Raw genomic sequence first — 25,650 nt, forward strand, 5'->3', positions numbered from 1 at the left:
GTACAAAAAAAGCTCAAAAAAAGTTTTGTGCATAATGTGAAAAACCATTAATAAAAGATAAAAAACAAATTGAATCGTCAAGGCAAGTATGCAGAAAATTTGTGGGACTCATGGTTGAAAGGAAAACAAAGTAAAAAATCGAATCCCGAAACGTATTTCTTTATGGTTACAACAATTCGGTAATGTTACTTACTGTCAAGGTCGGCCACTATGTGTTTAAAATGCGCAAAGTTGAGGACGAGCTACTTCATTTGCAAAAACTGCAATTCTGTATAAGTCATAATATAATTGATCATCTTATTAATATTTTTATTTAATTTTATTAATATTTTAGTGCAAAACTTTTTTTTATTTATATTTATTTTTTTATATTGTTTATTGTTATTATTTTGTTATTTCATTAAGTTACAAACTGTAAACAATAAAGAATCAATTTTCCGTAACTCCAAACATGTTATTTTATTTTTTAACGATTAATGCCCTTTGAATTTTAAACATGGCCGACCTTGACTGTAATGGCCAACCTGGACTACAAATTTTTTTTTTTTTAAATCTTTATAACTTTTTCATTTTTAAACCTGTCAATTTACTTTGTACAGAAAAAATGTTCCTATTAAACAGGACTTTCCAACCATATACTTCAATTGTCCAAATTCATTTTTAAAAAAAAGTTATAAACAAAAGTCAAAAAGGTGGCCGACCTAGACTATGTTCCCCTACCATTTCTCAAATATTATAAACACTCGGAGAAAAATTTTCTTTAAAAAAACCAAAGTTTACTTGAATCAACTAAAAATGTGCATTACTGTTAAAGTTAATTTTTGCTTTAACTGAAAAGCTTTGATTCACTAAATTTTTTATTCAAGGAAAAAATTTATTAAACTGAACTAAACTGATTAATTGAATCAAAAATAATTTTAAAAAATTTAAAAATTTTGAATTTTAAATTTTTTTAGTTAAAATAAAAAAAAAACCTAAAAGTTAGGTTTATAAAAACTTAGATTTATAAAAATCTAGGTTAATGCAACAGAATATTTTTGAAAAGAAGAAAATTAGTTTTTATATTAAGGATGGACAAATTTAATAAATAATTAATATTTAAATATTTAATTTAAGCATAATTTTTCTTTGAGTGAATTAAATAATAAGTTTTATAAAAACTTTGGCTTCTGCAACAAAATATGTTTGATTCAAACAATAATTTTCCCCGCACAGTGAACTAAATATAACATTGACAATTCTTTTTCGACAAAAATTATAAAAGGAGAAAAAAAAAATGGAAACAGAGAATGAAGAAAATGCGGGAAAAATAGCGACCAATCAGTCTCACCAATTCTCGTTTCTTGCTCGACAAGCGTAAAAACTTTGCAGAACAATAAAAAAGAAGTTTTTATATTTTCAATCCTCTTTCCTTTTTTTTTTTTCTTCTTTTAGATGTTCAGTCATGTTAACATCACTATTCTTCATTCAACGAAACGAAAAAGGATAGGAAAAAAAATTTTTACCGAACTCGTATGATGTATGTTAGGCTCGTAAAATGGGTTATGATTCAAAAAAAAAAAAAAAAAAAAAAAGAAGAAGAAGAAGTGTACCAAGAAAAGCGGCATAAAACGGGAGTATAAAAAAAATATGAAAAATCAGGCACTCGTCGACGAAATTTAAGATATAGGATTACATTTCGACGAAGGAACTTTTATCTCCGAGCACGCCATAAAATTGAAAATTACATTATTACTTGATTATTTTAGAAATTATGAATATTGCGTCTTTTTCGCATGTATAGAAGAAAAATGGTTGAAAAAAGAATTGTTCGAAATTAAATAAAAAAAAAATTTGTTTAGATTTTAGTTCGAAAAAAATGTTTGGAAAAAGTATTTTTTTTTTTGAAATATGAAATATAAAATATAAAATACGTAAAAATCGACAAAAATGTTGCTGCAACTATATTTTCTGTGTGTGTAAAAACCAATTGAAAAATCGGAAATTGAATTTATCGAGTGCCCGGAAAATTGTACATCCACTTTTACCGAGATTAGATAATCATAAAATCGTATAAAATTTTATATTTATTTTTTTATTTCAATATCGAAATTTTAAAAAGTAGTGGTAACGATGGTATAATTTAGAATTCAAACGAAATGAGGGTTTTGAAAAGAAAAATAAAGAAAAATAAAGTTCTAAATTTTTCGCATGTATAGAAGAAAAATGGTTGAAAAAAGAATTGTTCGAAATTAAATAAAAAAAAAATTTGTTTAGATTTTAGTTCGAAAAAAATGTTTGGAAAAAGTATTTTTTTTTTTGAAATATGAAATATAAAATACGTAAAAATCGACAAAAATGTTGCTGCAACTATATTTTCTGTGTGTGTAAAAACCAATTGAAAAATCGGAAATTGAATTTATCGAGTGCCCGGAAAATTGTACATCCACTTTTACCGAGATTAGATAATCATAAAATCGTATAAAATTTTATATTTATTTTTTTATTTCAATATCGAAATTTTAAAAAGTAGTGGTAACGATGGTATAATTTAGAATTCAAACGAAATGAGGGTTTTGAAGAGAAAAATAAAGAAAAATAAAGTTCTAAAAATTTCGAATGCATTAACTGCATGAAAAGTAATGAAAAAAAGAAAAATAAAATAAACAATATTTTGTAAAAAAGATTGAAATTAAATATTTTTAAAATTTGTAAATTACATTTTTCTATAAATAAAAAGTTTGTTTTTCAGTAGTTTCGATCAGAATTTGGTCAGACAGTAAATACTTATTTGAAAATAATATTTTATATCAAAATTTATTAACAGTGACTCGACAAATTTTCTATGATATTACAAAAGTTAAAAGAAATTGTAATTTGTAACTAATTATATTTTATAACAAAAATATTAGTTTTTAGTAGTTTTGGTTAATATAGGGTCAGACAAACTTATATACAAAAAATAATTTTAACCTTAAATCGGAATCGAATAATTTTATTAAAATTGAAAGAAGTTGTAACTAATTTTATTAAATAGTAAAAGATATAGTTTTCAGTAGTTTTAGTCAATATTTGGTCAGTCAAACTTTAATTTAAAGTGTATTTCTATTTTACAATCGTAATATTTTTTTTATATTTTTGCTACCGTTGAAGAAAGTTGTAACTAATTTTCTTTGTTAATTAAAACTATAGTTTTCAGTAGTTTCGGTCAATAAGGAGTCAGACCAATTTTAATTCGAAGAATAATTTACATTTTAAATCACAATGATTTTTAAATTTTTGATAAACTTTAAAAGAGTTAAAATTAAATAATTTTATTTGATTATAGAAATTTTAGTTTTCAGTAGTTTTCGTCGATTTTATATTTAAATATTAAAATTTTTTATATTTTTGCAAAATTTAATAGAAATTGTATTTTTTATAGTTTTTAATAAAAAAATTTTGTTTTCCGTAGTAGAAAAATAAAAATTTATCTCTAAATGTCAATAATTGTTGCATTTTTACAGAACTTAAAGAAATTTGTAACTAATTTAATTTGATAATAAAAAGTTTCGTTTTTAGTAGTTTTGGTCAATATTTGATCAGACAAACTTTCATTCAAAGTACAATTTAGTCTTCCTCTTGTAATATATTCTATACTTCAGCTCCTGTTAAAAGAAGTTAAAACCAATTTTTTTTATAGTAAAAACTTCAGTTTTCAGTAGTTTTGGTCAATGTTTGGTCAAACAATCTTTACTTTAAGTTATAATATTTTTCTTAAATTGAAATAATTTATACGTTTTTATTAAAATTGAGGAAAGTTGAAACTAATTTTATTTGATGAATAAAAGTTTAGTTTTCAGTAGTTTTGGTCACTGTTTGGTCAAACAATCTCTATTTCAAAGTATAATCGATTATTTAAATCAAATAAATTTTTTTTCTGTGTAAAGAATAATCTTTTTTTAATAAATAACAAACTGAATGAAGCAAGAATATCGTCGTTCGAAATGTCATTAATAGGTATTAAATTATTTTTTAATATGTAACGCGACATTAAAATAGAATTGAAATTAATAAAATAAAAATTAAATTGAAAGTAAAAAAACAAAAATTAAGTTGAAATTAAACAAATTTAATTAAACAAAATTTTGTTTTATTTGAGCGTTAAAAAACATTTTTGAGTCAAGAAAAAATGAATCAATGGAAAAAATATAATTATCCGATTGTAATTATAAAAGAAAAGTATTTTTTAAATATTTTTTGATCCTTGAAAACAAGTAAATTTCTTATCTACTCGGTTGTTAATTTTTTCATTTTTGAAAATATTATTTTCTCTAATTTTAATTGTAAAAAACAATTTTTTTTTCGTTTTATTACTATTCTATTAATTGAGAATAAAAAAATGCACTTTCTCGATGTAATTTAATCCATGCATTCGTTGATTGCACTCTTCGATTTATTTATTCATAATCCAAGAAAATTTTTGAGCTACCTTATAAACACTTATTAGGAAATAAAATTTGGGCCATCGATTTTCACGAACTTCCTTCGTCTCAAACGTTTTTGAAATCACATCACGAGAACGTTTCACTCAAAATTATTGATATACACTATAATTTTATAGTTCACCCAAATATAAATGAATGAATAAATTTTTTAATTCTCTATAAGTTTATATGCGAAATGGAAAATTTAATGTATTTAGAAAAAGAAATTTTTCACTCGCGCACTTTACCGAATATTATTTTATTATTAAAGAAAAAAAAAGAAAATAAATTAAAATGTTTTTAGTGTTCAAAAATTTTTTAATACTTAAGTTATTGAAAAAAAAAAATGTAAATTTCCACTCGCGCACTTCGGGGAATATTATTTATTTATTTTTTTTGGAATGAAAAAAAGGAAAATAAAGTAAAATGAATTTTTTTTTAAGTTTCCGAAGAATTTCTCGTGAAGTTGTGCGGTTTGGCGGGAGATATTGACGGGGTAAGGTCGTTGCACGTGGTACCGCTTCGTGCGCCCACGCTAGACTGGCAACTCTTGCCACCGTCTGACTCTACACCGACTGTACCTACTTGCTGGTTGGCTGACTAGACTTTGCCTGACAATGTCGAGCATTTTAGCTCGACGCTTGTCCGTTTGCGTACCTGGTATCAGCTGGTTTTTGCAGTTCGGGTCTCTCTCTCTCTCTCGCGAGAAACGATGAGCCAATTTTATAAATTTATCGTTCGTCAGATCCATGGCAAATATTCATTTTGCTTCTTTGCTAATAAAGTACTTAATACTTAAGGGGAGATTCATTAAATTGTAATAAAAGTTGGTACCATTGATTCCATTCTCTCTAATTGAAAATACATTTTCCAACTAATTACGTTTTTCTTTATTAGACTTTTTTTTAACTGCTGTTAAAATGGTACACTCGATATAAGAGTTAATTAAAGGAGGGTAAAAAAATTCATACGTGTCTTAAATGCGATTTATCATTTAGATAATGACCCATATACTTTATTTGAACTATTTTATTCCAAATTCTGCTATTATTAATATCTTACTTAAAATACAGAATGTTAAATGCTCGATTTAAAATATTCACCAAAAGAAATAATATTTATATAATATTAGGGGAATGTAGTCAAGGTTGGCCTACTGTCTAGGTAGGCCACTCGCGTTTTTTTGTCAAGTTCACTAGCGCCACCTACGCGCATTTTTGTCGAAGCTTGTCTTAGTGAAACCTAACTTTTTGTTCAATTACATTTTCGGAAAATCGAAAATTGTGTTTTCTGTGACGTCGGTACAAAAAAAGCTCAAAAAAAGTTTTGTGCATAATGTGAAAAACCATTAATAAAAGATAAAAAACAAATTGAATCGTCAAGGCAAGTATGCAGAAAATTTGTGGGACTCATGGTTGAAAGGAAAACAAAGTAAAAAATCGAATCCCGAAACGTATTTCTTTTTGTTTACAACAATTCGGTAATGTTACTTACTGTCAAGGTCGGCCACTATGTGTTTAAAATGCACAAAGTTGAGGACGAGCTACTTCATTTGCAAAAACTGCAATTCTGTATAACTCATAATATAATTGATCATCTTATTAATATTTTTATTTAATTTTATTAATATTTTAGTGCAAAACTTTTTTTTATTTATATTTATTTTTTTATATTGTTTATTGTTATTATTTTGTTATTTCATTAAGTTACAAACTGTAAACAATAAAGAATCAATTTTCCGTAACTCCAAACATGTTATTTTATTTTTTAACGATTAATGCCCTTTGAATTTTAAACATGGCCGACCTTGACTGTAATGGCCAACCTGGACTACAAATTTTTTTTTTTTTAAATCTTTATAACTTTTTCATTTTTAAACCTGTCAATTTACTTTGTACAGAAAAAATGTTCCTATTAAACAGGACTTTCCAACCATATACTTCAATTGTCCAAATTCATTTTTAAAAAAAAGTTATAAACAAAAGTCAAAAAGGTGGCCGACCTAGACTATGTTCCCCTAATAAAAGTATTAATAAAGTAATAATTAAAGATTTTCAGTAGTTTCGGTCAATATAGGGTCAGACAAATTTTAGTTCAAATAATAATAATATTCTCCTTAAATCGAAATGATTTTTAGGTATTTGCTAAATTTGAACGAAATTATAAATTTATTTGATAATAAAAAATTAATTTTTCAGTAGTTTTGGTCAATATATGGTCAAACAATCTTTAATTCAAAGTACAATATTTTATCTTCCAATTGACACATTTCTTATTTTTTAGCTAAAGTTACGTGAAGTTAAAACTGATTTTATTTGGTAATAAAAAGTTCAGTTTTAAGTAGTTTTTATCAATATTAAATCAGACAGTACTTAATTAGTAATTACAAATAAAATTTTATCCCTAAATGGCAATATTTTTGTACTATTTCTAAAAATTGAAAGAAATTGCAACTAATTTTGTTTGATAATAAAATGTTTAATTTTCAGTAGTATTGGTCAATATGTAGTCAGATCAAAATTATTTTAAAGAATTTTATCTTTCAATCCGTAATGGTTTTTAGATTATGCTTAAGTTGGAAGAAGGTGTAACGAAGTTTTTTTTATATATATATTCTTTTGAAAATTAAAAAAAAATGAAATTAGTTTTATTTGACAATAAAAAGTATAGATTTTAGTAATCTTGTTCAATATAGAATCAGATCTATTGTCTTTCAAGAATAATATATTTTGAAATCTAAATGATTTTTATATTTTTACTAAATATAAACGAAGTTTTGAATCCAATTTTATTTGATAATCAAAAGTTTGTTTTTTATTTTTCAGTAGTTTTGTTCAACATTTGGTCAGACAATAATTGTTTGAAAACAATATTTTGTCACTATATTTATTAATTCTAAATCGTCAAATTTCTTATTTTTTTGCAATAGTTGAAGGATTTTGTAACAAATTTCATTTAGGAATAAAAACTATATATTTCAAATATTTTATTTTAAATAATGTTAAAAAAATTTTTTAGTAGTTTTGCTCAATGTTTGGTCAGACACAATTTAATTCAAAGAATAATTTTATCCTTAAAACGCAAAGATTTTTTTATTTTTGTTGTAAAATTGAACAAAGTTGTAATTAATTTTATTAGATAAAGAAAAAAATTTAATTTTCAGTAGTAGTAGTCAATATAGGGCCAGACCAACATAAATTAAAAAAATTATGTTTTCCTTAAATTGGATTTATTTTTAAATTAACGTAAAATTGAAAGAAATTGTAAGTAATTTTATAACATAAATATAAAGTTAAGTTTTCAGTAGTTTTGGGCAACATTTGATCAGACAAATTATAATTAAAAGTAGAATTCTATTTTTAAATCCCAATAATTTTTATACTTCAGCAGTTAAAAGAAGTTGTAAATAATTATATTATAGAAACATTAGTTTTCAGTAGTTTGTATAATAAAAGAATAATATTTTTCTTAAATCGAATTAATTTTTACGTTTCTACTACAATTTATGGAAAAGTGTAACTAGTTTTGTTTGATAATAAAAAGTTTGATCAACATTTGGTCAAACAATTTCTTATTTTTAAAAATAAATTGAAATTTTTAGTTCAAGAGACACACACTTTTTTTTAGAGAGACTTTATTTCGAATATCTGTTATTTATGTCTTATGTAATTGAATAAAATGGAATGTGGCTGAAATATAAATTAATTGAAAAATAAAAGGTTCTTTTTTCTATATATATTATATATACACAATCATTGGAAAATTAAATGATACTTTATTATTATTCCGATCGACGGGAAACCCGATACGAGGCTAATTAAATTTTCTATAGCGAGACACACACTACCACCTTTGAAAATAGAAGAAAAAAAATAACGTTAAATAAGCGCGAGAGAAAAAAACAATTTCAAAAAAAAAGGAGAAAAAAAATGATACATAAAAAAATATATTTTTGATCATAAAAATAAAATTTAAAATTTAATAATACCGCAGCTTCAGATTGAATTAAGTAGGCCAAGAAACAATAAAAAACAAATAAAACTTTTTTATGAACTTATTTTAAAGACCATTATAAAAAATTATTTATATATGACAAAGCTCGTTAAACATTTTTTTATGAGGCATTATATTAATATTGTTGCGGGAATGTAATTAATAAGTTAGTAATTAATTGACAAGCGGGGTAATTATTAATTGAATTTGATATTTTTTTTTAGGTTTTTCTGAGTCTAAAAAATAGATGTAAGAGAAAATTTCTTCTTGATTACAAAAAAAGCGTCGATTTTCGTTATTTTTTTGATATTTTTTTTCTAAAAAAATGAAATTAGGAGAAAATTTTTTCCGAATTAAAAAAATATTTTTTTAAAGATTAAGAGTAAATTTCTTGTAAATTAAAAAAATATTAAACAATTAAGACGAAATTTTTTCTAAGTTAAAAAATATATTTAAAAAATAAGGAACATTATTTCATGTCTTCCTTTCGTTAAACACCTACCATACATTTAAAACAAGTAATTTAATTTTCATCCACTTTTTGCAATATTTTCTTTGTGGTCGCACCAAAAAATAAAAGAAAAAAAAATTGATAAAATTATCTTCTTTTCAGAGTAAAGAATGATGGTAAAGGTTATAACAAAATAAGTAGAAAATCTGTATAGAGGTGTATCATTTTCTTGAAATAAAGTAAAGTAAATATTTCACTTTGCACCCCGGAAAAGATTCTAAAAGGAGTTGAAACGAGGCTTATAACCTGGTATATAAAAGAAAAAGAAAAAAAAACCTTATAAAACTAAGGTTGCGGTCTCAAGCATACAAAAAAGGACACTATATAGTATAGAGAAAGAGAAGAAAAAGAAGAATGATACAAGTCAGAGAGAAGAGAGTAAAAATAAAGAAAATCAAGAAAATAACTGAAAACATACAAACAAGAGATGAAGAAAAAAAAAATTGAAAAAGGTTTTTATAAGAAAGACAAAAATAATTGAGAAGCTCACTAATATCACAAAGAAAAAGAAAATAATAACATTTATTTCTTGTAATAAGTACTTTTGCAATAAACTATATATATATATATATATATATCTGTAATTGATAATAATGGGAAAATTAAATTACAAAAGAAAATGTCACAGATATTAAAATATAAAATAATTTTATAACAAAAATAATAATAAGAATAATAATGATAATAATAATTTGATTTCTATAGAGTATTTTTGCAATAAACTATATTTGTAATTAAAGAAAATTAAATTACAAAATAATGTCACAAATATTAAAATAAAATTTTTAATTAAAAATTCATTTCTTTAGACGACAATTTTTTGAATATTTAAAATTCATAAATGTTAGAATAGGTTTTTTTTTCTCGAAATTCGTGTATTTATTTATTTTATAAGCGGGTAAATAATTAATAAATCTTTCGTTTAAGCAGTACTAAAGTACATAATAATGATAATAAAATCGACTCGTTGGAAGAAAATTATTTAAAAATTAATTGAAAACAAAGAAATTAATTTTCAAATTGTCTCTGAATTATTTGCAATAATTTGAAAAATATAGAGCTAGAAATAAACATACATTTAATAAATTAAATTTAATTAATAAAATAATTTAATTTAAATTAAATAAAAAAATTATATTTTTTCCCCTAAAATCAAGTCAATTGAATACGACAACCACATGTTTTTTAGACTAAATTTTTTTTAGAACTAAATTTTTCTTGTAAAAAAATATTTACTAGTGTTAAAGCATTTTCCTTATGTAGATTCGAATTAATCGTAAAATTTCTATTAATAGGCATGAAAAGGAAAATTTTATTGGAACTGATAAAAAAATAATAATATGATGCATGCGAAAAAAGGCTAATATTTATCGGACAGTGTTATATAATATATGTATATGTTTATTCCAAGAAAAGCAAGTTTAATGAGAACATATTTTTATGTGAAAGTATGCCACTGTCGATTCTTCGGGGTTAAGGTGACGTGCAAGTTAAATATACATTGAAAAGTTAAAAACCTGTGATTTCATTTTTTCTTCATACTTAATGATACACAGTCACGAATATCGAATTCAATCTTGCGGCTATATTTTTTTTTATCCGAGTGGTACGAAAAAAAATGTACATATAGAAAGAAAAATTTAGTGTTAAAAAATTCATTGTTTATTGATTAAACAGCGTGTTTAGTGACATGTGAAAGTGGGGAAAATTTATATCGTCTCACGAAAATTGACATTTACGGCTATAAAATGATATTAGTAAAATAGAAATAATTTTTTTTTTGAATAAATATATGAGTGGAATGTCTAAAATAAAATATCAAATAGAATATATTTTAATGATTTTCAAAGGGTGTTTTTTTCTGAAAGCTTTTTAAAAAAAACTTTTGAATTTCGATTTTTTAATTAATTAATTTTTTTTAAAATTATATGGTTTTTTCTATTGAAACTACTTTATTTCATACTCAAGGGTAAAAAGTTAAGTTGCGCATAATTAATTGTTAAAAATATTAAAGTTTTTTTTTCTTTGCAGTATCTGATATTTTGATTCGATTGTTATTTAGGTTAATTTTTTTCAAAACAATGAAAATATGAAGAACAAACGAAAAACTCGCACATTCAAGGAAAAGGCTTTGAAGATGAAAAGTACATTTGTTTAACAATTATTTACGTTAGGGCACAATATTTTTTAGTAAAATATACAAATATTGTAGTTCAATTTAATATTATCATCGAAATATTCCATCAAATTGACTTGTATATTTAATAATTTAATAACAAACAAGGAGATAAAATTGAATCTTTACTCGAGGCAATATGTAAAATTTTATTATTTATCAAACCAATACTTTTCCTCCTTTTTACAAATAATAAAAGTAAACATCAGACTTTCAGCTTTATTTAATATGCATTAAAATTTTGCAATTAAGTATTGTCTGGCATAATATTGATCAAAATTACTGAAAAAGCTTTTTTTTTTATCAAATATAATAATAGAATATTATTTTGAATTAAATATTTTTGTCTGACCAAATATTGACCTAACTACTGAAAAACAAACTTTCTATTATCAAATAACATTAGTTATTCTTTAATTTAACTTTTGCAATAATCTAAAAATCATTGAGATTTAAAGATAAATTCTTCTTGAAAAAAATAAATAGGTCTGACCCTTCATTGACTAATACTACTGAAAATTAAACATTTTATTAACAAACAAAATTAACAAAATTTTATTGAACGAATTGGAATTCCAATTCGTTCAATTTTTAGAAATAGTATAAAAATATTGCAATTTGGGGATGAAATTTTATTTGTATAATTAAGTACTGTTTGACTTAATATTGGTCAAAACTACTGATAAGTAAACTTTTATTAAGAAAAAAAATTAGTTTAATTCAACTTTAGCTAAAGAGTAAAAAATATATCAATTGGAAGATAAAATTTTACTTTGAATTAAAAATTGTTTAACCTTAAAATTGCCAAAAACTACTGAGAACTAAATGTTTTGTCATAAAATAAAATAATAATTTCCTTCAAATTTTGCAAAAATTTATAAAAAATCATTTCGATTTAGGAAAAACATTAGTTTTTGAATTAAAGTTTGATCTGACCATATATTGACCAATACTACTGAAAATTAAACATTTTATTATCAAACAAAATTAATTTCAATTTCCTTCAATTTTTAGAAATAGTATAAAAATATTGCGATTTGGGGATAAAATTTTATTTGTAATTAAGTATTGTCTGACTTAATATTGATCAAAACTACTGAAAAGTAAACTTTTTATTGAGAAAAAAAATTAGTTTTAACTTCATTCAACTTTAGCTAAAGAGTAAAAAAATATATCAATTGGAAGATAAAATTTTACTTTGAATTAAAAATTGTTTGACCTAATATTGACAAAAACTACTGAAAACTAACTGTTTTGTCATCAAATAAAATTATAATTATGCTTCAAATTTAGCAAAAATCTAAAAACAATTTCGATTTAGGAAAAATATTATTTTTTGAATTAAAATTTGTCTGACCCTATATCGACTGAAACTACTGAAATTTTGTAATTATCACTACATTATTAATTTTATAAATATTTCCCAATAGGATATTTTAAAAGATTTAAAATAAAATTTTCAATATTGAAATAGAATTTTAGAAATATAGATAAATAGAATTTTTTATTGAAATAGAATTTATTCTATATTAATAGAATTATTTAATAAAAAAATTGCACAAATCCAATACCTTTTTATTTTTTATGAGAATGTGATTATTATTTGTCTTCATTATTTTTTGAAAATTATTCTCATATTAACTATTTCTTTTTGTTTCAGGTGAGTTAAACAACATATTTTTCCTATCGAGTTTATTTCGTAAGTAAATGTATATTAAATTATTTGAATAATGATATATTATTAGTAAAATATTATTATCGAAGGTATAATGAAAAACTTCTGATTCATTTATTTAATGAAAAATATCAACTCCGTAGTAAACCTAGAAAAAAGTTTTCATTGAATTAAAGAAATCAGTTACTTAAACTATTTTTTTTTCATTCAAAAATAAAATTTTCATTGAAACAAAAAGAGTTAAGTTTAATTTTTACTTTATGAGTTTAGTAAAAGTTACACTACACTTTTTTTCCCTCTATAAAAATATTGTCTACAAAAATGTTTCTAGACTGTAGAAAAAGGTTTTTTGTAAATATACTTTAATATTTTTGGTAGAGAGGAAAAAATAGAAAAAGATGGTAAATAAATTCTTTACAAAAAATATTTTTGTAAACAGTTTTTAATATTTTTTTATAGAGGGAAAAAAAAATTGAAAAAGATGTTAAATAAATTTTTTACAAAAATATATTTGTAAACATTTTTAAATATTTTTTTTATAAAGCAAGGATAAAAAATAGAAAATATAAAAATGGTAAATATTAATATCAAACATGCCAATTAACGATGAGTGTGTCTTGTTTTTAACTCAGCATCAGATATAATGTAAATTTTCCAATATGTTGGCAATACTGTAACGCGATGATCATTTCTGATCGCCACTTGACAAACGGGATCTAAAACTTTGCAAGCTCACTCATGTGGAATATGCAATTAATGAAATTCTTGTGGCAAGTGAATGTGGGGTGAGATCGCAAGCTGCATTTTATATATATACATACATATACATGGAAAGAGAGGGAATTCGAGAACGAATAGAAATTGCCAAACGTAAAATGACATGGTGACGATGGAGCGTGATTTAAAACCTTGCGCTCACATATATACGAATCGAAAAATGAAGGAAGGAAAATAAACGCTTGTTCCGTCACGTTGGGCTCTGTTATTCTTTCGTTGAGAGAATTTTTCTTTTTTTTAGAATAGAAAAGGGAAATAGTGATAGAGAGGAAGAGAGAGAGAGAGAAAGAGAGGGGGGGGGGTTACACTTTAACCCTAACTATAAACTTTTCAGGGAAACAGTAACAGGAAGAGACTCATGTATGTAACTTCTACTAATTATCAAAGTTCGACACAGTTCTCCCTTTATCACCTCGATTTCCGTTTCCTTCCTCGACTGGTTGCTTGTCGTTCGTTATACACAACGGGGCACGATATAGAGAGAGGTATTCGAGAATTAGAAGGTTTGTCTTGTCCTAATATCGACAAAGACGACCAGGATCTCTTGTCATCTTCTCTACCCTCTGTGTCAAAGCACGTTGTTCACAGTAAAAGCTCACGTTACATTCTAAGTATTATCAAGCAGATGTCAAATTTAATTACTCTGGTCGTCAACACAGGGAAAATTCCAAAATTTGTTTTCATTAAAACAATTCAACGACAATTTTATTCATTTTGACAATAATGTTTTTCTTCATATTTGTTTTCATTAAAACAATTTAACGACAGTTTTATTCATTTTGACAATAAATTTTTTCTTCATATTTTTCATCAACGAAATAGTGTTTTTATATTTTTTTCCCTTTATTTCACTCTTTTACTTTTTTTTTAATGGAAACTAATAAAATTTACTCTGGAAATAATTGAAAATTTACTTTAGAAAATATTAAAAATTTATTTTTAAAGTAGTAAGCAGTCGCTCTTTGAAAAATAATAAAATATTTTCCAGAAATAGTAAAAATTAACTCTCTGCAAATAATATGAAATTTTTACCCAGAAATAGTAAAAATTCACTCTTTGAAAATAAAATTAAATTTTTTCCCCCAGAAATAGTAAAAATTTATTCTGAAAACTATAAATATTTACTATTGAAATATTAAAATTTTATTTCTGAAATAGTAAAAGTTTACTTCTAAAATATTAAAATTTTGCTCCAGTAAAAATAGTGAAAATTTACTATTAAAAATATAGTTTTATTTTGAAAAAAAAGTGGAAATTTACTTCGAAAATAACAAAAAAAATATTTTCGGAAATAGTAAAAATTTAAGATTTACTTCAATAGCAATAAATATTTGTTTTGGAAATAATAAAAATTCTATTTTAAAACATTGTAAATTTCTCTACAATATAAATTTATTTCGCAGAAAAAGTAAAAATACTTAGTTCCCCCTTTTTTTCATAGTCTTAATTTATTTCTGATTTCTTATTAATAAAAATTCATTTTGAAAATTGTACAAATTTATTCCCAAAATAGTACAAATTCGCTCTCTGAAAATAATTTAAAATTTTTTTGCCAAAAATAGTAAAAATTCACTTTTGAAAAGATTAAAATTTTGTTTTTGAAATAGTAGAAATTAATTTTGAAAAATTATTGAATATTTCATAGGATGTAATATATATTTATTTCTGAATTATTAAAATTTACTCCCGAAATAGTGAAAATTTATTCTCCGAAAGAATAAAAATAAAATTTTGCTCATTGTAAGAATTTATCCCTAAAATAGTAAAAATTTACTCTGAAAATAATATAATTTTTTTCCGAAAATAGTAAAAATTCATTTTTAAAATGATAGAAAGTTATCTCTGAAGTAGTGAAAATTTACTTTAAAAATATTATATTTTTTTTCGGAAGTAATAAAAATTTACTTTTGAAATATTTAAATTTGTACTCCAAAAATCTTTAAAATTTACCTTTGAAAATTATAAACGTTTACTTTTGAAATATTAAAATTTGATTTCAGAAATAGTAAAAATTCAGTCTGGAAATAAAAATTTACATCCGAAAATAATAAAATTTTTGTTTTGAAAAATATGTAAATTCACTTCGAGAGTAAAATAAAAAAATATTTTCGAAAATAGTAAAAATTAACTTCGAAAATATTGAATATTTTTGTCAAAGTTAATAAAAATTTACTTTTAAAATGTTAAAACTTACTCCCAAAGTAGTAAAAAATTTACTTTTAAATATTAAAATTTATTTCAGAGGTTGTAAAAATTTATTTTTGAAATATTAAAATTAATTTCTAAAATAGTAAATATTTACTCCTGAAATAATACGATATCATACTTGAAGTAGTAAAAATTTGCTTCAGAAATAATAAAAATTTTTCTTTGGAAGTAATAAAAATTAATTTTTAAAATATTAAAATTTACTTTAAAAATAGAGAACATTTACTTTAGGAATGGTAAACAATTTTGTCAAAAATAGTACAAATTTACTTTAAAAATATTGAAAATAAGACAATTATTTTTGAAACAGTAAAAATTTTTCTTCTGAAATGTTAAAATTTACTTCGTAGAAATAGTAAAAATTTACTTTCCAAAACAATTTCAAATTTCGAAATAAAAATGAATTTTGAAAATTTCTTAAAATTTATCCCTAAAATAGTAAAATTTGAAATTCCTGAATGTTATTGAATGTAAATTGCTAGTTTAATTTGTTGCAATTTTTTGCTATTTTTATTTTTTTATTTATTGATTTATTTATAATTATTTATTCATAATTATATATTTATAATTATTTATTCATAATTATATATTTATAATTATTTATTTATAATTATATATTTATAATTATTTATTCATAATTATATATTTATAATTATTTATTTATAATTATATATTTAGTAACTATTTATTTATAACTATACATTATTCTTTTTTTTGTAATTGATTTAGTAATTAAAAGTTTGTCAACTTGTGCGCGAGGTGAATTTAATGAGCTAACTGTGCTCGACTTTCCATTTATGTTTGAACTTCTTTGACAATATGCAACTGTATAATGGAGACTTGGTGTTGAGTTGAATATTATACATTGCTGAAAGGCGTTATGTGACTTATAAAATATATATAATGAGATAGTGGTTTGTTTGGCAAAATAAAAGTATTCTCAACAGAGAAAAAAAAAAAGTTTTTTACAAACGCAAGCGCAAATATAGTGAATGATCAAATATAATTTCAAAAAAAAAAAAAACCCCATTGTGAATATCAAAAGAAATTTAAAAAAAGGATTGCAAGAAATACGAGTTCTAAAAAATGTAACATTCGAATTGTGACTATTACACAGAAAAAGGGTAGAATATAAAAAAGTGTTATACAAAAAATTTAAAAAAAGGAAAAGGAATGAAAAAATGTAATTTTTAAACTAAATTAAACATTTTACGGTTAGAAAATTAAATTTAAAATACGAACTAATTAGGATACAAAACTTTTTATTGAATAATAAATTATTATAATTATAATTATAAATAATAAATATAATAAAGTTAATTAACTATAAATAATTAATAACTATTGGAAAAAATGAAATATTTAAATATTTTTGGAATAACTTACGATATAGGTATTTAAATATTTATGAAATATTTTAATACCAATTTATTAAATATTTAAAGAAATTGACTTAATTTAAACGATATGAATAAATTTAATCAAAAAGAAGGAACTTTTTGTATTGTTTTTTTAACCAGTGTACAGCGAAACGTTTAGAATTCCTGTATATTTTTAGTCTCAGTAGTAAAAGTCAATTTTAGTCAGACGAAACGTTAAATTCTCCTAATTTCATTAGCAGTGGTATAAGTATCGTATAGTCAGACAAAGAACATCCTAAAAATCAAGTTTCTAATTCCAAACTGTCTAGTATCGTATTTTGATCCACCTGATCAATCGTAAAAACAATAAAAATTCCTTTAATTCTGATTTGAGGGAAATAAATGTAGATTTAGTCAGACAAATAGTTCAAAACTTCTTTCTCTCTCTCTCACACACACTATACACAAAGCATCGATTTTTGTCTTATTTAAACATTGTTAATTATGTTTGTCTGAAAAAAAAGAATCCTTTGTCTTTTATCTTGTCAAAGAGGGAAAATCCTTCTTTACCTGTCTCACTTGGACTTTAACAAATAAACTTTTTTGACTCTTCAATTAGTGAATATAGTTCAAAGGCTCTTCTTCGACCAGTTCACATTGGAAGTTTCTAAATCGAGAAAAGTCTTGAGTGACAAAAGGTACAAAGGAAATAACGACTTTCCAAAACTAAAAAACTTTTCCTAACGCTTTGCTTCTAGTCTGTGTGTATGCCTGCTCAATTACTTCTCTAAATCGTTGATTTCCCAGTAATTGAGTTGAAACTTAATTTTAAACTTGAACTGAAAATATACTGCAAACTTAGTTTTGGTGAGTTTGATATTTATATACTTTTGTTCGGGATGTATATATATACATATATATATGTATTTTTGAATGAGACAATTGATTTAATATATTCAATTTCATTCTAAGTGGAAATATATTCAATTTAAATTTGTTTTTGTTTACTGAATAGATTTATTTTAATTGAATTTTGCTTAATTTTACTCTTCTTAAATTTTATATTTCTAGCTTGGCTTTTTTTATTCTTAGAAATTATTTCATAATTTTTCAATGTATGTCTGACTAAACTGAATTTACATCACTTTAAGAAAAATAAATTAACTGTCTGACTAAAATCAATTTATACTACTTGCAATAAGATAAATCCATTGTCGGACTAAAATCGACTTTTATCACTAATACAAAACTTAAGCATTCTGGATTATTGTCTGACTAAAATTTGGTTTTACTACTTAGAACTGTTTAATTTACTATTATCTATTTTTACCTTTCTTTTAACAACTGCCTGACTATAATTTACTTTTATTACTAACAATACCTTTATCATTCAAATTTTGAATCTTGAATCATATTGTGAACTTAAGATTTGTCTGACTCTAATTTTTTGTACTACTTAAAAAATTTTTCCCACCATAGTCGAATTCTATCACTGTTTATTAACAGTGAAACAATTGTCTGACTAAAATCCCTTTATACTACTGTCAATAAGATTATAAAATGCTTGTCTGACTAAAATCAACTTTTATCACTAATAACAAAACTTTTCTGACTATAATTAATTTTTATTAGGAAAAACTAAATTAAACCATTAGTACCACAAGTAATAAAATTTATGTCTGACTTAATTTGACATTTACTACTTGTAGCAAAATAAATACCAGTACTGATAACAAGTCAGTCAGTTGTTGAATCTAGAAATTCAAATAATAAAAAAAATTTTAGTCTGACATAATAATAAATAAAATATTCTTGAAAATTGTCTGACTAAATGAAATTTAGATCACTGTAAAAAAGTATAAAAGAAATGTCGGACTAAAATTAATTCCTTTTATACTTTAAAACTTTTTGTCTGATTGTAATAACTTTTACTACTTATAATAAAATTATAAAATGATTGTCTGACAAAAATCAGTTTTTACAACTTATATAAATTATAATTATTATAAAAATTTGTCGGAGTAAATTCAATTTCAATCACTTATAATTTTTTTTCTACTTATATTTTTTGATTCAACAAATGTCTGACTAAAACTGACTGTTACCACTAACAATAAAAATATTTTTTGAAGTTTGGCTGACTTTAAATTTCATTTACTACTTATATTTTTGGTTTGAACAATTGTCTCACTAAAACTGACTGTTTCTAATAATAATAGAAATACTATTCTTAAGATTTGTCTGACTTTAATTGTCATTTACTACTAATATTTTTGGTTTGAACAATTGTCTGACTAAAATTGACTGTTACTGCTAATAATAGAAATATTGTTCTGATGTTTTTGCTGACTTTAATTTATTTTACTACTTTAATTATTATAGTCAACATCAGTCTGACCGAAATTGACTGTTACTACTAATAATAAAAATATTGTTCTGAAGATTTGTCTGACTTTATTTTACTACTTAAATTATTACAGTCAACTGCTACCTGACTAAAAGTATCTTTTACTAATAATACTGAAAATATTGTTCTTAAGATTTGTCTGACTATAATTTTCTGTTACTACTTAATTATTTAGATTCAATAACTTCACTTTCAATATTAATTGTCGAATAATTTTATTTTTCGATTTTATTAATTTTTTTCTTTTTATAAAAAAACGAATATTTTTTTCCTGACAAGAATAAGAATGACACATGTTTTTTTGTTGTAAAAAGCGAAAAAAAAAGAAAAAAAAGAAGAAGGAATAAAACTAAACTTTTTATGAATATAACTTAATTCTCCGTCTCGAGTGTGATTGAGACCATGAAAATAAAATTCTTTTCGTGTTCGTAGAATCGGATAGAATCACGAAACCCACAGAAGAACAAGTTTATATCGACAAGAACTTGCGGACGACGACTGTTTTCGAAGCTTCCATTTCTGAATCTATGTATATATATATATAGAGAGAGTGTCACGTATTCTTTCGAATATATATACACGAGTAGGTGAAATTGAGAAATCGAATATACAGAAAATGTACACGATGAAAAATAAGAATTTCCCAAATAAAGAAAATAAAAAATTAGATTTTCCATTGTTTTATCACAAACGTATAATTACATTTAAAATAGAGTCGGGAATACTTTTTTTTACAAGTTCTATATTTTTATTTAGATATATGAAACTTGTTCACAATATTCTATTTATAGAATCAATTTTCATTCAATTTCTATATATATGCACTAGTCAATATGTACCTACTATTTTTTAAAGGAAAGTACAATTTTTTTCAAAAAAACAAATTTAACTAATTGCACGGGAAATGGAACTTTTTTACAATTTCGTTTTTATATCTAATATTTCTATTCCTTTAACAGGTAAATATAAACAGTTTCAAAAAAAAAAATATTGCAGTTCCTTTTAAATATTTTTTTGTTATATTTCAATTTGTCTCAAAGTATTTAATTTGTTAAAAATTTTATATTTCTAGCTGAATGTATTTCATTTTCGGTATACTGTCAAGTAATATATATACATATGTGTGTGTATTTTGAACTACATCCTAAAACTCATACGACAAAAGTTGCACGCTTTTATTTATAGAATATATCTATTGTAGAAGTGTATTAACGCACATAAAAAAAAATTGAGAATTTTTTTTATTTATATAAAAACTTTTTCCTCTATACATATACAAAAGTCACGAGCAATTTGTACATGTTATTGGATTTTTTTCATTCTTTATCCCAATAGAGTGAAAAAATGATATATTTTCAACTTAGGAAAATATCAGTGCCAATTTTGTTTAAAAATTATTAATTAAAAAATATATATATAAAAAAATTATTAAAAAATTAAAATTAAATTAAATTAAATTATATTAATTAAAAATTATTTAAAAATTATTAAAAAATTATTAATATTCTTTAAAAATCTAAAATAATTTTTAGCATTTGTAATGTTTAGTATTTACTATTTCAGGACATTTAATTTCAAAATTTTTTTAGACAGTTTAAAAAATAAATTGCTCTCATAAATGGATTTTCAATTTAAAAACTTTTTATTTAAAATTACAATAATTAAAAATTCAAATTTATTTATGACATAATGAAACAATAAAATTAAATTCATTTCAATGTACAATTTATTTCAATGAAATTTGACAAAACATTTAATTGTTTCTATTTTAGAAATTATTTTCAAGAATTTAATTATCTTCAAAAAAAAATTTAAATACAATTTTTCAAACATCAAATTAGAATTTTTACATTAAATTATTCAAAACTTCAATAATTTTTGTTAAAAAAATGTTAAAAAATTTATCGTTATATATTTTAATTAAAATTTCAAATAATTTTAATGTAAAATCTTTGGAATTTTAATAATTTCTATCAAATAAAAAAGCAATTTTTCCAAGTGTCAATTATTTTTTAGAATTTTTGAATGAAATTATTTAAAACTCTAATAATATTTAAATGGAAAATAATATATGAATAATTTTTTTAAATAAGCATTTAAATATTATTATAAATTTAAATGCTAAAAAGATTTTAATTTAAAAGCCTTTTAAAATTTAATTATTACATAAAATTCCAATTATAACGCTCCTAAAATTCAATTGTTTTTCAAAATTTTAACTGAAATTCTTTTTTAATCAATTATTATTAGAATTCAACGATAATTGAACTATTTCAGATTTTAAATACAATAATTTTTTTGTAAAATTTAATTATTTTCTAAATTTTAAGTTACTTATTCTTAAAAAAAATACAATAATATTTAAAATAATTTTTTAAAGTGAGAAAATAAAATTCTTCAAAGTTGAAATTTGAGAAAATTTCCTATTTTTTCAATTTTTTTAAATTATTTTAGGGAATTCGACCATTGTTAAAAAAATTTAATTTCAATTTTTTAAAAACCTTATTTTTTCAAAGTTTCTAAATAAAATATTTTTCTTATTTACTTGTCCAATTCAATTAAAATTTCAAAATACTTCCAATGTAAATCCTTTTGAAATTTGATTGTTTCTAAACGTTAGAACTTCAATTCTTTTAGATATTGAAATATTTTATAAAATTTTAGTTGGAATTCTTTTTCAAATTAATTCTTGTCAAAAACTTCTACGAGAATTTTATTATTGAAATACAAAAATAAAATAATTGATTGTTTCTGAAAATTGCAACTGTAACTCTATTTAGGGATTTTTAAGTGAAAAAAGAAAATTCATAGACTATTTAAAATTTTCAAAAATTTAATATTTTTTTCATAAAATTTCCTTTTTTTATTTATTTTTCTGTCATGTAAAAATTCTGTTATTGTTAAAACTTTTGAAAATTTGTGGAAAAATTAAAAAATTTAAAGGAGAAAAAATTAATTAAACTAAATTTACCTAAAAATTGAAACTTTAAAAATTCAAATTCAGAAAGTGAAGTAAAAATACGAAAAAATTTCATTGATAAAATTAAAAAACCTTTTTTTTGGGTTTATCAATAGCAGAATAAATATATGCAGGGACAATAATCAAATTTAGCATTTTGCACGTACTTTATGGAGAAGGGGGAGGGTGAAGGTAAAAATAATATATCAACGGTGATGTGCGTATAATTTTCGTTGGTGCAACCATTTTTTGTTCACAAGTGCCTACAATTTTTTATTCTTTGAACATAAATGTGGAAAATGTATGCATCTACGCACCCTCTTGTTAATTTGCATATTCTACATGAAATATGCATTTCCGTTTATGTCGAGAACGATTCAAGGATTCATATGGGCTCCAATGGCTTAGCGTTTCCACACTAATTACACTTAATGCAACTAAAATATCATAACGAATGCCATGTATTAAGAATACCAAGTCTTACAAAATTTTCCGTGTGATAATCGCAGTCAGCGCATATAATATTATATGACAATTTTCAAACTTACAGATAAAGTCAAAACTTCAATTTCGAGAGATTTCTAAACTTACATATTAAAGGTAAAATTAAATTTTAGACAATTTTTAACATAAAATAGTTATTACAAATTTATAAGAATTTAGGTCTGACTAAATATAGTACTTATACCACTAGTACTAACATTTATGTCTGACTCAATTTGCCATTTACTACTTGTAGCAAAATTAGTACCAGTACTGATAACAAGTCAGTCAGTTGTTAAATCTAAAAATCTAAGTAGTAAAAGAAAATTATAGTCAGACAAATATTCTAAACAACATTTTTATTATTAGTAGTGACAGTCAATTTTAGTCGGACAATTGTTTAAACTAAAAAATTTTAGTAGTAAATGAAAATTAAAGTCAGACAAATCTTCAGAACAATATTTTAATTATTAGTAGTGACAGTCAATTTTAGTCAGACAGCTGTTGACAGTAATAATGTAAGTAGTAAAGTAAATTAAAATCAGACAAAACTTTAAAACATTATTTTTGTTATTAGTGGTAACAGTCAATTTTAGTCAGACAATTGTTTAAACCAAAAATATTAGTAGTAAATGAAAATTAAGGTCAGACAAATCTTCAGAACGAATATTCTTATTATCAGTAGTGACAATCAATGTTGATCAGACAGCTGTTGCCTATAATAAAGTAAGTAGTAAAATAAATTATAGTCAGACAAAACTTCATTACAATATTTTTATTATTAGTAGCAACAGTCAATTTTAGTCACAGAATTGTTGAATCTAAAAATAATAAAATATAAGTGGAAAAAGAAAATTACAGGCTTCGCACTTATCTACCATAATATACTATTTACTATTTTTTTAACGTTATGCTACTATTTGGATACTTTTTTTTAGATTTCAGCCACTAAAAGCTACTATTTCTGTTTTTTTGTTTTGAGAACTTGTACTCATTTATAAATTTATATTCACTAATACTAGAAATCAAAAAACTTTTCTCAAAAATTATAATCAAATTTTCTAAAATTATTCAATTATTTAAAAAAAAAATATTCGAATTATTTTCAATATTCAGTATTTTCAGAAAATTTCGCAAAAGAATTTAATTACTTAAAAAAATTGATAAAATTCGTCCCAAATTCAATTATTTTCATAAATAATAAAATTTTCACATGAATTAAATTAATTTAAAATAGCATTTTCAAAAAAATTCCGAGAAAATCAATTATTTAACAATATTTTTATTCAATTTTTTTTACAATAATTCAATTACTTTCACTAATAATAACATTTTTCATGTAAATACAATTATTTTAAAAAAAATTTGTAATAAAATTCTAAGCAAGAATTAAATTATTTTCATAATTAATAAAACTCATCGAAGAATTTCAATTATTTTTAATACTATTTATTAATTTAATTATTTTTACAAATAAAGTTATCCACAAGAATTCAATTATTCATAATAAAATTTTCATAATATTTATTTTATTTTAAAAAAATTATTTAAGACAATGTTATTGTTATTATTATTATTTTCAAAAGTAATAAAATTTTTTAATTGTTTTTAAACATTTTAATAAAATTTTTCGCAATAATTCAATTATTTTCATAAATATAATAAAATTCTTCTCAAGAATTCAATTATTTTTGAAAATTTTAATATAATTTTCCAGGAATTGCTCAAAAAATGTAATTATTCTTAAAAATTTAATTTCAATTCCTCGAAGAAACCAATTATTTAAAAAAATATATTTTTAAAATTCTTTGAAAGAATTCCATTATTTACAAAAATATTAGAATTTTTCACAGGAATTCAATTATTTTCAAATATTTCAATAAAATTTTTCGAAAGAAATCAATTATTTTAAATACAATTTTAATTACGTACATTTTTTTTGCAAAAATTCAATTACACTTTTAGATTTTAATAAAATTCTTCCTAAAAATTCAATTATTTAGATAATTAATTCTCCGAAAGAATTAAATTATTTTTAGGCATTTTAATAAAATTCTTTGCAAAATTTAATTATTTTCATAAATAACAATATTCATCACAAGAATTCAATTATTTAAAAAAATTCTAATAAAATCGTTCACAAGAATTGAATTAGTTTCATAAATAATAAATTGCTTTTTAGGAATTCAATTATTTTTTTAAAAAAAATGTATTAAAATACCACACATACATTCAATTATTTTAAAAAATTTTAATAGAATTCTTTGTAAAATTTAATTATTTTTAAAAACTTTTCGCAATTGAATGATTTTTAATATCAACTATTTTGATAAAATTTCCAAACAGAATTCAATTAATTAAAAAAATTTTTGTAAAAATCTTCGTAAGAATTCAATTCTTTTTATGAATAATAAAAATTTCTTAGGAATTCAATTATTTAAATTAGTATTTGCATAAAATTAGTCAAGAGAAATCAATCATTTAAATATTTTTATAAAATTCTTCGCAAGAATTAAATTATTTTTATAAATATTTAAATTCTTTCATGAATAATAAAATTTGTTACAGGAATTTGATTTATTAGCAGAATAAGAAAGAAGTAAATATTTTTTATGAAAATTAGGAAAAAGTCAGGAAAATAAAGTATAGAATGGA

At 22.3% G+C, this 25,650-nt stretch overlaps 1 protein-coding gene across 2 annotated transcripts in view; it reads right to left on the reverse strand.

The window, feature by feature from the left end:
• The window catches only part of LOC122509502 (protein artichoke-like), a 189,994-nt gene extending 185,309 nt beyond the window's left edge, over positions 1–4,685 (reverse strand). For both annotated transcript variants that reach the window (XM_043623625.1, XM_043623627.1), the window contains exon 1: positions 4,451–4,685. The gene's annotated coding sequence lies outside the window, so the exon portion shown is untranslated. The remainder of the gene's footprint in view (positions 1–4,450) is intronic.
• Positions 4,686–25,650: the final 20,965 nt, after the last annotated feature.

Source organism: Leptopilina heterotoma, unplaced genomic scaffold, assembly GCF_015476425.1.
Source record: "Leptopilina heterotoma isolate Lh14 unplaced genomic scaffold, ASM1547642v1 Lhet_60, whole genome shotgun sequence".
In the NCBI taxonomy this organism is placed as follows: domain Eukaryota; kingdom Metazoa; phylum Arthropoda; class Insecta; order Hymenoptera; family Figitidae; genus Leptopilina; species Leptopilina heterotoma.